The 14,065-nt window shown below is 53.2% G+C and overlaps 1 long non-coding RNA gene across 1 annotated transcript; it reads left to right on the top strand.

Annotated features, from left to right (window-relative positions):
* The first annotated feature begins 4,454 nt into the window (after positions 1 to 4,454).
* Positions 4,455 to 13,801, top strand: LOC129494661 (uncharacterized). The gene is made up of 3 exons (XR_008661371.1): positions 4,455 to 4,546; positions 5,470 to 5,713; positions 13,573 to 13,801. It is a non-coding gene; the product is annotated as an uncharacterized LOC129494661 (long non-coding RNA).
* Positions 13,802 to 14,065: the final 264 nt, after the last annotated feature.

Genomic DNA, 14,065 nt, shown 5'->3' with positions numbered 1-14,065 from the left:
AGTTCCAGGTATTGAATATCAGAGTGTGTACATTACTGCAGTAGGTCACTTTATCTTACTTCATCTCACAATGACCACGAGAGAGTGATTATTTATTTATTTATAAGGGTTTTATTTATTTATTCATGAGAGACACAGAGAGAGGCAGAGACACAGGCAGAGGGAAAAGCAGGCTCCATGCAGGTTGCCCGGTGCAGGACTCGATCCCAGGACCCCGGGGTCATGACCTGAGCTGAAGGCAGATGCTCAACTGCTGAGCCCCCCCCCCAGGAGAGGGGCTGAGAGATTGATAATTTAATCCCCCTTTTGTAGACGAGGAATGTGGAGACCAGTAAGGTTGAGTAACTTGCCCAATATTGCACAGCAAGGTCAGGGTAAAGCCTGACGTTGTCAGGCCGATTGCCATGTTCGAGAGACCCTTCATACCTGAGTCCGACAGACTTCAGGGAAGTCAATTAACGTGCTTTAGGTCTTGGTTTTGCTCATTTGAAAAATGACACTATACTAGATGTCCTTGGCTTGTCAACTGTCCAGGGTTGTTCAAGTCCTAATAATGCAGATTAAAGTACCTTGTGAATTAAGTATAGAGTCTCTCATTATTGCAATCACTGGGTCTTCTGATTATGAGCTTGGAGATCCTCCTACCTGGTACCGTTTTTTTTTTTTTTTTTTTTTTTTTTTTGTCCTTAAAGCAGCAACTAGAGGCCGGAACCTGGAGCTTCTGAAGGTGGATCAGTGTTCTTTAAAGGACAAAGCCCTGGTGGGTGCTGGGTCTGTACGTGTAAGCAGGTAAAAGCAGCTGCTGGCTTCTCCGCCTGACATTGTACTTGCAGGTCTCAGAAACCAGAGAGGCCAGAGGACAACGCCCTTTGAGGGAGCCTGACATGATGGGCCCAGGGCCCTCAGCTTGTTAGCTGGGTTCCCTCCCACGCAAGAGACGGGGTCTCTGTGGCCTCGTTGGCACCTGTACAGGGTTTGTGGCAAAGCTGCTCTACGTGCCTCTGTCTAGGAGGCCCCACTTTGGGATTTTGCTCTTAAATCTTGCCTGTAGGTTTCCAGTCTGGAGGACAAAATCCAATTTCTAAGGTCCCTACAGGCCTGCCTTCTTTCCTCTCTGGCAGTCCTAAAGTGATCCCTTAATAAATTCCATGTTGAACAACATTTTTTCTTTCTTCTCAAAATGTGTGCTCTATGGAGGGAAAAGCCGAATGCTTGAGGTTCTCAGAGCCCTGGCGATGTTCTCCAGCACACAGAGCCCTTGGGCCGGGAGAAGCCCTAGCATCTGCCTCCTGCCTCTGCCGTGAGATCTTGGGGACGTCGTGTTCACTGCGCCATCTAACCTCCAAACGAGATGGACACCGGGTAGGAGAAGCGCGTGCCAGGTGGAGGCCGGCGGCGCTGACAGGCCCCAAGCAGGCACCCAAGCTGTTGTGCAGGGAAGGTTCCCTGGAGGAGGTGTGATGAAGCTGCCACGTGATGGGTGAGTTAGGGTGGCAGGTGAACAAGAGAGGAAGGGCATTCGGAAAACAGAACATGAAGACTCCTATCTCTGGGAAACGAACTAGGGGTGGTGGAAGGGGAGGAGGGCGGGGGGTGGGGGTGAGTGGGTGTCAGGCACTGAGGGGGCACTTGACGGGATGAGCGCTGGGTGTTATTCTGTATGTTGGTAAATTGAACACCAATAAAAAAATAATTTATTAAAAAAAAAAAGAAAGGATACTTTGTTCAAAGCACAAGGGGTGGTGGGAGGCCCGGTGCCTTGAGGACCCAAAAGCCATTAGGTGTGGCTGCAGCATGAGGTGACTCTCGAGGGATGGTGCGGCCAGGTCGCGAGGAGCCTTGCGCGCCGGGAGAGGAGCGTGCCTCTGTCCTAAGGGCGGTGAGGAGACGTAGGGGACGCTCATCCGTCAGAGGGTGAGAGGGCTCTGCACCAAAGAGGCCACTTGGGCTGCAGTTTGAAGGGCGACGGGAGGGGCCGTAGAGGCCCGTAGCAGCCGGGACCTGTGCACGCATCCCCAAGAGGAGGGACAAGGCCTGATCTAGGGTAGGGGCCGAGAAGAGGAGGAGGTTCCGGGTTCCGCTTGCTTCTTTGGGCTTCCCTGTGCTCATCTTTAAAATGGGGGGCTCTCTTTAAAATTCGGGGTCATCCAACGCCTTCATCACTTCACTCCTAAGTTTTGCTCCTACGACTTTTCTTTCCATAGACCACACCCACCCCCACCCAGTGAATGTTTCAAGAGGTCATGTCTATTAAGTTACATTTATTAAGGGATAATTAGTTTTCCAATAAGTACCAATTTTAGTTGATATAATTCCCACCAAAAGCAATTAAAGTCTGATTTTATTGGGGAAATATATGATTCCCGTTAGCAGTTTTGAAATATTGTTAGGAGATCACGGGCTGCCGTCGTGTCTCCTGGGCTCTTCTTGCCCGGGAGCGTGAAGCCGGGTGTACAAACCACTGGATGTGTTCCTCGGTGAGGCTCACCTCTGAAATTTTATGAGTCTGGGAAATAATGCTCTTTAACAAGTACTGGGTAAGTTGTAAATCAGTCTGCACGCGAGAGGGGTTGTGATAACTCATTAGGATGAGGTGGATTGCCCCAAACTGTGAGCCTTTGGACGCAAGAGGTAGTGAGGTGGGGCGACCCCCGTTTAACACATGGGTCACTGGAGGCTCAAAGGGGTTGAGTGACAGGTTCACAATGTCAGCAAGTTAGTGAAAATGGCACCAGCACACTTACTCCCCCTGCTTGACTTCGTGGGCGTCTGCTGAGTTTATTATTTACGTATTTTAAGATTTTATTTATTTATTTACCCAGAGAGGGGCAGAGACACTGGCAGAGGGAGAAGCGGGCTCTGATGCAGGACTCGAACCCAGGACCCGGACACCCTGAGCCGAAGGCAGACGCTCAATCACTGAGCCACCCAGGCGTCCCTGTTTATTTATTTTTCAAGATCTTATTTATTTGAGAGACAGAGAGAGAGAGAGAGCACGAGTAGGGGAGAGGGGCAGAGGGAGAGGGAGAGAGAGAATCCCAAGCCGACTCTGCACTGAGCACGGAGCCCTCGCGGAGCTCGATCCCAGGACCCTGAGATCATGACCTGAACCGACATCAAGAGTCAATCGCTCCGCTGACTGAGCCACCCAGGCGCCCCTGTTTATTTTTATTCTGTATTTGTGTAGCAATTATTTCTTTTGTGTGAGGGGGCATTCCCATATTATATATTAAGAAATTAACTCGGCTTAAAAAAAAGAGGGACGCCTGGGTGGCTCAGCGGTTGAGCATCTGCCTTTGGTTGAGGTCATGATCTCGAGGTCCTGAGATCGAATCCTGCATCGGGCTCCCTGCATGGAGCCTGCTTCTCCCTCTGCCTGTGTCTCTGCCTCTTTTTCTCTCTGTGTCTCATGAGTAAATAAATAAGATCTTTAAAAAAAAATAAAAAAAATTAAAAAAAAAAAGAAAGGAATTCGGGTTATTTGAAATGCCATGAGCACACAGAGCTCTGGAAATGCAGAGCCAACGACTGAGATACCGCCCCGTAGCTCATTACCTCATTCCGTAGGGCCGGGGCCTGTCTGTGGCCCAGGACTCTCAGGCCGCGGAGGGAAAGCCATGAACCGGGCGCCGCCCCCCTTCTCTCCTGTGACAGGTGGACGCGCAGCACAGAAGCGAAAAAGGCGCATGCAGTGTTGGAGGGAGGTCAGTGCCCGGCTCCCCACCAGTAGCCCCGCCGCCTGCTCCTGGGCAGGAGGCCCGCATGACTCGGTGACTCCGGTCACAGGTGCCTGGGGGGTGACTTGGGTCACAGGTGCCCGGGGGATGACTCGGCGACTCGGGTCACAGGTGCCCGGGAAGCGACTCAGCAACTCGGGTCACAGGTGCCTGCGCAGTGACTCAGTGACTCAGGTCACAGGTGCCCGAGGGGTGACTCAGTGACTTGGGTCACAGGTGCCCAGGCAGTGACTCGATCACAGGTGCCTGGGGGGAGACTTGGTGACTAGGTCACAGGTGCAGGTGGTGAATCAGGTCACAGGTGCCTGGGGGGTGAGTTGGGTCACAGGTGCCTGCGTGGCCCCACCTGTCACCCGCCCCCCGTGTCCTGCTGACACAGACATGTGAGCGGGGCAGCAGCGATGTGGAGGAGAATGCGACTGGAGACAAACGACCACAGTCACCGGCTCAGCCTCAGTTCCGAGTGTTCCCCGGGGCGCTCACCCTTTGGGGGCCGCTGCGGGGGGACCCAGGTAACTAGGATGCTGCTCCCAGGTCCGGGCTGCGTGGGCACAGGTATGGAGCGGCACATCCACGCGGACAGGTGAGCCCACCCTGGCTGAGTGTCCCACCCCGAGCGGGCCCCAGAGCCCTCCGTGACCCGTGAGGCCGGGGACACAGCCCTGCACCCCGCCCCTGCCCAAGCCCCTCTGTCCTCCAGGTGCCTGACTGCGCCCCAACCACCCGCTCCTCGGCCGGCGACTGCGTGACACCGGCTCCCGGATCTTTTGGGAACACTCGACTCAGCAGGTCACCGGTTTCTTATAACAGTATGTAACCCGGGGAGAGCCGGAGGGGAGGCAGGCACAGGGCAGGGGAGGGGAGGGCCAGCAGCTCTCTGAAGCCCATCCTTTTTTTTTTTTTAATTTTATTTATTCATGAGAGAAACAGAGAGAGAGAGAGAGAGACAGAGAGAGAGAGGCAGAGACCCAGGCAGAGGGAGAAGCAGGCTCCGTGCGGGGAGCCCGACACGGGACTCGATCCCGGGACCCCGGGGTCACGGCCTGAGCTGAAGGCAGATGCTCAGTTACGGCCGCCCAGGCGTCCCTCCTGGGTCTCTATGGAGGCTTCATTACACGGCATGAGTGATTAAGCCACTGGCCATTGGTGATCGACTCACCCTCTAGCTGCCCCCCCAAACCAGAACCGACCCCTCTAATCACAAGGTTGGTTTCCCTGGTAACCAGGCCCCATCCTTGGGTGCTTTCCAAAAATCCCCTCATTAGCATAAACCCAGTCGTGGTGGCAAGGGGCTTGTTCCGAACAAGGGGACCCCCCACTTCACCTTCGTGGCTTTGAAACATCTCAGGAATTAGGAGGAAATCGAATGGAACAAAGGATACTCCCGGTGCTGCGACCCCTCAGGAAGCCCCCAGCCTTCTGGGAGCTGCGAGCCAGGAACTGTGGCCCCGTCCAGATATGGGGGGGGGGACACGAGCATATCCTCGTAGATCCCAGTAACCGGGAGATGCAGTGTAGCGATATCCAAATACCCGGTATTTAGGTGAGCTGATAAATATTCCGTTTGGTGGAGGTCTCGCCGGAGGCTCAGGGTCAAGGCCGTAAAGAGGGCAAGACTCCGGAGGCCGGAGCTCTTCTGGGGCTCCCAGGGCCTGGTGGGGGGGTGCGGGGAGGGAGGGCAGAGTGCTGCTGGTTTCTTTTCTGAAACAAAATCCTGTGATGTTGGTGACAGAGAGAGAGAGAACACCCCGACCACCGTCCTAGACTCCAGGGAGCGAAGCTCGACGGCGGGGTGGGGGCCACCCAGCGGGGCCCACCCGGTTATTCCTGGGGTCCCTTCCCTGCCCTGGTCTCCCCCCATCGGCGCAACCACACATGGATCCAGAAAATCCTCCTGGCCACATGCTCCCCCGGCTCCCCATGGCCTCAGTGGTGATCAGACCTTCCCGAAGGGTCCACACACCCTGTGTTGATAGGTGGGTCCCCGCCGGCGGCCGCGCCTCTCCCCTCAAACCCCCAGTTCTCCCGCATTGCTCCCAGCCCAGCTGCCTGCAGGTGCCTGTACCCCCGGGACTGTGGCCTCCCCCCCGACGTCCCCCATCACCCACAGCCTGACTCGAGGCCACCCCGGGCCACCAGATCCGGAGCCCTGAGGGAAGGGGTCCTGACCGCGGGCCTCACTTCTTATTTATCATGAGAGACACAGAGAGAGGCCGAGACACAGGCAGAGGGAGAAGCAGGCTCCATGCAGGGAGCCCGATGCGGGACTCGATCTCAGGACCCCGGGGTCACGGCCTGGGCTGAAGGCAGACGCTCAACCGCTGAGCCACCCGGGGATCGGACCTCACTTCTTAATGCCCAGACCCCGCCACGGCTCCTGACACGGGGAACACGGCAGCAAAGGAAGATGAATGTACGTAGCAGCCGTTTATCGGCCTCCTCCTGTGGGGCGGCCGCCGAGCTCTTGACACCTTCTCCTTGGATTGTCATGAAGCAGGCCCCGACCCTCGGGGGGCCGGGCCGGGGCAGTAGACGGAGCGCCCGGCATGAAATCCTTAGGAGCTGAATTGTCGAATTTTTTTTTTTTGGAATTGTCTATTTATCCATTGTGTCGTGGCGGGGGAGGCCGGGCGGCCCAGGTGTGCGTGTGTGTGTGCGTGTGCGAGGGCGCAGCTGCTGTTTGCCGACAGGAACAGAAGTTCCTAACAAAATATTTGGGCCAACGTAGCTCTATTTAGGGTAACCGTGGAATTTATTGTCCAAGCTGGAACTTTTGGAATCGAACGAGGGCACGATTTTTTTTTTTTTTTTTGAGGGCACGATTAATAGGCAACCGAATCGGCGGGTTTAAGTGCAATGTCGGTGTGCGTCAGAACCACTTTGCAGGGCTTGTTTCTGATTCCGTAGGCCCGGGGAGGGGCACGAGGATTTGTATCCATGGCAGGTTACCAAGCGATCCGGAGAGGGTGGTGGTTGGAGGGAGGAAGAAGGAAAAAGAAACATGCAAGGGAAAGCAACTCCGGAGCCTGGGAAGAAATGGAAGGATCTGATTTCTTTGTCTTCCTTAGACTCCCCCAGCTTTTTTTTTTTTTTTCCCAGTTTTGAAGCAGTTGTTATAATTCACTTGTCTTAATAGAAGGGAGTGTAGTTCAGTAACAAATTTTACTTCCTGCCAGCCTAGTTCTAGAATAGACAAGAGCGTATTTCCAAGGGAAAACAAAAGCTTCTGTGGTCGGATAATATTTCTAGCTTAAAGGCACTGAGGAGGTGTGCATAACGAAATTCGCATCATTGAAAATTCCATATTATGTTTTCTGTAAACCCTTAATTTTTTTTTTCCTCTAGAGAACATTTATTATTTCGCACAGGTAGACTTTCCTGGCACCCGATATGGGAAATCTGAGGAAGTAAAGAGGTTTTTGTAAAACATAAATAGCCATTCAGACCCCCCCGAAACACATGAACATTCGTGCGATATTGTCGTCGTTTATAATGCACTGTAAAATGCATGGGACAGTTTGATTATCTCGTAACCCCGGGAACCGGAAGGAGAAGGCACAAATGGGTATGAAGACGGAGACTCAGAGGAGGAGTCCAAGATGACGCCAGGAAGAAACGGCAGATGCGAGATTTGGGGTTAGGTTTCCTGGCTCCCTGACCCCTGGTGGGATGCAGGGAGAAGCAAGAAGTTGGAACCTCTGAGCCCAAACATCAGGCGGGGAGATGCACGCATTTCTGTGTCGGAAGAGAGAATCTTGAGGGAGCAAGTCCCGTTGTCGCCAAGCTCGTGCCACGCGAAGGTAGATGTTCATCCCATATTAGCAGGTAATGAGAAGAGGGCAGAGAAGCCTGCTCTCAGCCAGGCCCCGGGGGGACCAGCGAGCAGGCTCTGGCCGGACGGTGTTTCAATGATATTCTGTTATTAGTTGGCAAATAGATGCTGGTATTTCTTCTAACTGCCTGGAATACGGCCCTGGCACCGCGCCTCCACCATGCTTGAGCCAAACGTGGGGCCCCAGCTGCTGTCACAAAGTTGGGTCTTTTGTTATATCCCTTGTCATTTCTAATCAGGACACGGGGACACTTGGCTGCACCATTCGAGGGCTCAGGCTGCCGCAGCGACCCCATGAAGATGCTCTGTCGTCTGGATACGTGGCACCAGGTCCCTGTTGGGCCCTTGATTTCCTCCGGAGGGAGGAGTTGGGACAAACAAAGAGAAGTGCTCCTTCCTTTGTTCGAGAGTGTTACATCTGGTCAGACCATTCAGCGTTATTCCATCTGTCCCACTTCACAGGTGGGAAAACTGAGTGGAGGAAGGGACGGTGCCTCTCAGATGACTCGCAGTGAGTCAGAGGCTGGGAGAAGGCCAAGCCGAACACCGAGACCCCGGGCCCGAGGGTCTGCCCATTACACTAGACTTTTACTCAAAATACTCATGGCCAATTCTTTGTCAGTGGCCATCTCCAAGAGATGTCAGGTTTTCCAGAAGAGTTAGAAAAAGAGAGAGTAGGAGAAGCGACAAGCCGGCCTGCCCCTCAAAGGAAATCTGGAAGCAACTGCTCCAGGAGGATTCACAGAAAGCTCTGTGAACCTATCCAAGTTTGGACAGGTTTGGGTTTCCTCCTGTGTTGGAGTATTTATCTCCGTAACCCTGTGAACGTGCAAAGGAGTCATCCCGGCCTCGTGAGCCGGAGACGAGGGAAGTAAGGCCTTGGATTTATTCTCCCAACAAGGCCCCGCTTGAGCCGACAGGTGTCCAGCAGTGGACCACGCGGGCAAAATCCCGGCTCCGGAGCGTGTAGCATCTACACAGCAGGTGACTGTCTTCCTGATTCTACCCTAAGTAATGGTGCTTACGGGGATGGAGAGACTTCTGACGTTACAAAGGGCTCCTCCATGGCTGCTCCCGCTGGAGGCACTCAGCAGGTCCCCGGGAGCCAGGGGGCCGGGGAGCGCTACGCTCGCTTCCTAGGAGGAGCTTGTGGCCACGGAGCGGAGAGACGTACGATGAGCCCTCGATCCTCGCTGAGAAGCGGTGTCTGATTCTTACAAACCCGGGGTCTAGGACCGCGTCTGCCACCGCACGTTGGACTGAACGGTCTGTGAACAACCGCGGTGATGACGGTGATGATGATGACGTGCAGGTCCCTCGGGGTTCTCCAGAGGAACAGAGCCATGTCTCACAAATGAAGAAACACCCAGGAGTAAGGCTACGCATCCGGGTCTCACCTGCGGCGGCCGCTGTGCCACACAGGAAAGGCCCAGAGGCTCAGTGTGTGTGCAGGCGGGCCAGGGGGACTGCTTGGGGGGAGCGAACCCCAGTTTGCACCAATGAAATCCAGAGTTTATCATACATGGTGGAGAGATGGATACTCCTGTCAGAGGTAACAGCTATTCAAAGCAAAAAAGATGGCCCTAGAGTCGTGTGTCACGAGCTGGGAGTTGGGCTGGTGTACACGAAGGTACATGACAGTCAGGAACTTGCCGTGTGGGCATCTGGAGCTGGTGGCAGGTCTGCACTGGACCCGACACGATTTCCCCTGAGTTGTAAGCATCATGGTGGAGTTTTACCAATTTACACAATAGTGTCTCCGCGTAAAGGATTCTGACACTCACACCCCGTAGCCCCCGTGCTCTCAGCGAATGGTCACCTCCACCCTGGCACGGGCAGGAAGGGACCACAGCTGCGGCGCGTTCCCATCTACCGTCCTAGACGAGTAGGACAACAGCCTCCTTTTGCAGGTGAGAGGTCAGGCCCAGAGAGGATGAGGGACCCACAAAGGGACCCTGAGGCAGAGAATGTCCACATCAGGGCAGAACTTGGGTTATTGTCTACCAGGGTCTTTTTTCCCTCCTTCCCCAAGAGATATTTGACACTTTTCTTCTTCTTCTTTTCTTCTTCTTCTTCTTCTTCTTCTTCTTCTTCTTCTTCTTCTTCTTCTTCTTCTTCTTCTCTTTGTCTTCGTCTTCTTCTTCGTCTTCTTCATCTTCGTCTTCTCCTTCTTTGTCGTCTTTGTCTTCATCTTCTTTGTCTTCTTCATCGTCTTCGTCTTCTTCGTCTTCATCTTCTTTGTCTTCATCTTCGTCTTCATCATGTTCATCTTCTTCGTCTTCATCTTCTCCATCTTCTCCGTCTCCTCCTCTTCCTCCTTCTTGTTCTAGATATTTTAATTTTTATTTATTTAGTTTAAAGAGAGAGAGAATATGAACAGGGGTGGGGCAGAGGGCAAAGCAGATTCTCCATTGAGCAGGGAGCCCAATGCAGGGCTCAGTCCCAGGACCCCGAGATCATCACCTGAGCTGAGGTCAAATGCTTAACTGACTGAGCCACCCAGGCGCCCTGATATTTGACAATTTCTGAAGACATTTTCATTGGTCACAACTGGGCAAGTGCTACCGGCCTCTGATGGGTAGAGGCTGGGCATGCTGCTAAGACTCCTCTGGTGCGTAGGACGGGTCTCCCCAGCAAGGGGTTCATTCAGCTCTCAGTGTCCATCACGCTGAGGTTGAGAAAACCTACCTACGCCACACCTGATGGGAGCTCTTGTCAGTTGGGGACCTTGAACACCATCTGGTCTCCTTCTTGCTGAGTTAGTCCAGGTCCAGTGAACAGGTGTGACTTTTCCAGAGTGGACGGTGCACTGTCGCTGTGCTTCCGTAGCTCCCAGTTCGGCCCGAACACTTCTTATTAGCCTCTCCTAAACCGGAGCAAGGGTCAGGTATGTAGACAGGGTCTTATGGGGAAAGTAGACAGACGTCACCCCAAAGTGAGATATCGCCCCAAAGCGGCCAGAGAGTCATATCACCCACACCCTCACCTGGAGGGGCAAGACCCCGGTGGAGCCAACATTCATGGTCAGCACGCGGAAACTCGGTGGCTACTTAGGGAATGCCCGCTCCCCTCCAGGCACCGTACTAAGCACCGAGGAGTCAGCCACGGACAAGACGTGGTCCCTGCTCTTTCAGCAGTTGCACGGGCGAATAAACACTCTCCACCGCCCAACCCGCGAGCATCTGGTGCTTGAGAAACCAGGCTCTGGACCCAGATGAACTAATGTTATATCCTCCTTCACTGCGTCCCAGCTTGGGGAGGCTCAGGCGAGTGACTTAACCTCCCGGAGCTTCAGTTTTCTCATCTGCAAAACGGGAACAATAATAGCGTCACCCCCATAGGACTGAGCTGCGCAGCGTGTGAAAGTGAGAGCAGCAGATGCAGAAGGTGTTATAATTATAGACAGGAACCCTGAATTCTTGTCTTGCTTCTCCTGCCCGCAGCTCGGGGAGCCTGGAGAAGCTACTCTCCTTTTCTGGTTTCCTGTAAAACAAGAGACTAGAGGAGCTCCCTGTGGATTATGAATCTTATCCTCTGTCCTCCGAGGAGGCGGCTCTTGGGTCTACACTGGCCCTCCTCTGGGGAGCATGGCCTTCACCCCACCCCAGGCTGATGTTGTTCAGGCCCTCACATCACCCACGACCGAGCCGATGTGGGGGTGGCTGGGTCCCTGCAATTCAGCAGAGCAGAGACGATGGCAAAGCTGTGACTTCAGGTAGGCCAGCTTCCCGGGCTGCCCACTGGCTGTCCCTGGCTGCTTGGCATGCATCTCAGAGCCAGCCTGCAGTGATCATGAACAAAGCCATTAGACGGAAGATGGTAGTGTTTTTATTTTTAACAAAATGACTCATTCTCCCTCCGGCTGTGAGCTGTTGAAGGCTCAGGGAGGGAGCAGGAGATGTTAGAAGTGCGAGTTCAGGACACTTTGGCCCTTTGGGAGCCAGCCACAGGGGATGTCATACACCTTTACTCAGCTTAATAGGTCCCGGGAAAAGGTGTTTAAAACGAAGAGGAAGGCTCTGTGTTGTGGTTTGAAGGGCAAGGGGAAGGAAGGGCAAACACACAGCCAGTGATGGTGGCGGAATTAGAACCCTGGCTACGAGAGGAAGCGGTGTGGTCAGGGGCTGGAGGCTCTCTGGAACTGGGTTCACCAGATGTTGGCTTAAATCAGGATGTTTTTTTTTTTTAAAGATTTTATTTATTTATTCATGAGAGGCATAGACAGAGAGAGAGGCAGAGACACAGGCAGTGGGAGAAGCAGGCTCCATGCAGGGAGCCCGATGTGAGACTCGATCCTGGGACTCCAAGGATGACTCCCTGGGCTGAAGGCAGCGCTAAACTGCTGAGCCACCCAGGGATCCCCAGGATGTTTTTTTTTTTCTTTTAAGATGTATTTATTTATTTGACAGAGAGAGAAAGCATGGGTGGAAGGGGCAGAGAGAGAGGGAGAGAGAATCTTGAGCACAGAGCTGGACACGGGGCTGCGTCTCACAACCCCGAGAGCATGGCCTGGGCAGAAATCAAGACCCAGACACTCAGCCAACTGCTCCAGGTGCCGCAACCTGGAGCTTTTAAACTGCCTTCTGCAAAGTCACAGGAGTTCCCCGGGAGCACCCCCCTCGGCCCCTCGCCCTGCGCTCCTAGTTCTCTGCCCTGCTTCACCTGGACAGGCCTCTGCTTGTATCTATTGCACAGGTTGAAACCTCAGGAGTTAACACAACTGGGTCCAGCCCTTGCACCAAACACTCTATAGGTGCGAAGTCCTTTAGCTTCATATCAACCCTACGAAATATTTACAATTACGATTGCTATTTTGCACTTTACAAAATGGAGGCTTAAAGCCAAGGTAAATCATCATCTGCCCCGAGTCGCCAGGCTAATAGGCAGCTTTGCCAGAACTGGAAATCAGACCTGTCCGTCTGCAAAGCCCATTTTCTTAACCACAATGCTACATGGCCCCCCATGCTGGGTTTCCACACAAGCTTTCATTTCCAGAAAGTGTTCCATGGTTATTTTAAAAGGAACAAAATGAAAGTTTGAAAGTGACTGATTAGATGTTCTGAGATCCCTCCCAGCCCCAAATTTCCAACTTTTATGATTTATAGAAGGAAGAAAGCAGAGGCCTCGTTACAAAGGTTGATAGTAGGAGACAATAGACGAACCCTAGGATAATAATAGCAGCTAATACCTGAGCACTTAATAGGCCCGGCGACTCTCTAAACCCTTCATACACATTAGCTCATTTAATCCTTGCACCAGTCCTCTAGTAGGTGGTATTTTTGCTATTCCCATTTCTAGACGAGGAAGCAGCACAAGGTTATAACTCATCATCAAGGTCACACACATAGAAGGTAAGAGGCCAGTTTCCAGAGTCCGTGCTCGTGGCCACTGCTGCTCTGTGGGGATGACTAACACTGGGGGAAAACCACTTTCCTTAATATCAGCCTTTATTTTTTAACATCACACCAATGCAAATGTATGTAAATAGACATGCAGATCAGCTGCTACCCTGGCATTGGCGCCAGCTTCCCGTCAGGGATGTTGACGCAACAAAATTTGGCCATTGTCGCTGATTTGAGCTATCATAGTGGTAGACATTTCAAGAATTCCCCACATTTCTCAGGCTTGGAAGAAATAAACGCGTACTCCATAGCTCTGTACCCATGCATGCTGGAATTCTGCATCTTCTCTCTAAGAGGCATTTTCCCAACCATGGATCGTTGGTATCCATTGAAAATGAGATGACGTCTAGCACTGCCTTGCCACCCTGCTGCATTTGGGCCTTGCCGCCGGCCTCCCCCCAAGGAAAAACGTGCCTTCCCTTCTTCGAGAGGCAGCAGACGGGGTGACGGGGTTTTCTCAGGATATCCCTGGGCGTCGTTGGCCTGGCTGGTCCTCCTATGTGGCCTACCTTCTTCGCCACGGACTCTTCCTCCCCGAGCTGTGTTACTTTCTAAGTCTGAATGCAGGAGAGCTTGTGTCTTTTTTTTCTCTCTCTTACAGAAAGAAAGGGAAAGGAAACCGCATTACCTGGTCCTTTAAAAGCGGACATGCACATTCAGGTTGGAAGACCAGCAGCCTGGGGACCCCCGGGGGGCTCTGTGGGTGAGCCTGCCTCCGGCTCAGGGCGTGACCCCGGGGTCCTGGGATCCAGGCCCACATTGGGCTCCCTGCAGGGTGTCTGCTTCTCCCTCTCTCTCCCTCTCTCTCTCGAATAAATAAATAAAAATCTTAAAAGAAAAAAACAAAAAACACCAGCGGCCTGATAAAGGACAGAGGAAGTAGGCTTCACTGAGTAACTCCTCCACCTGCAGGGTGCCCTAGGATGACCATGCCACATATCACCCGGAGAACGACAAGGGGTGCTGTCAGCACTGGCATTGGGACCACGGGGTGAACTGAGACCGCGGTGGGCAGTCCGGGAGGTATGGTCACACTTGCCGAAGAGGTGTCATTCATTGTCTCTTCTCCAAAGCCCCGAAATGTAAGGTGACTT

Source organism: Nyctereutes procyonoides, unplaced genomic scaffold, assembly GCF_905146905.1.
Source record: "Nyctereutes procyonoides isolate TBG_1078 unplaced genomic scaffold, NYPRO_anot_genome, whole genome shotgun sequence".
NCBI lineage: Eukaryota > Metazoa > Chordata > Mammalia > Carnivora > Canidae > Nyctereutes > Nyctereutes procyonoides.
This window is presented reverse-complemented; position numbering and strand designations above follow the sequence as displayed.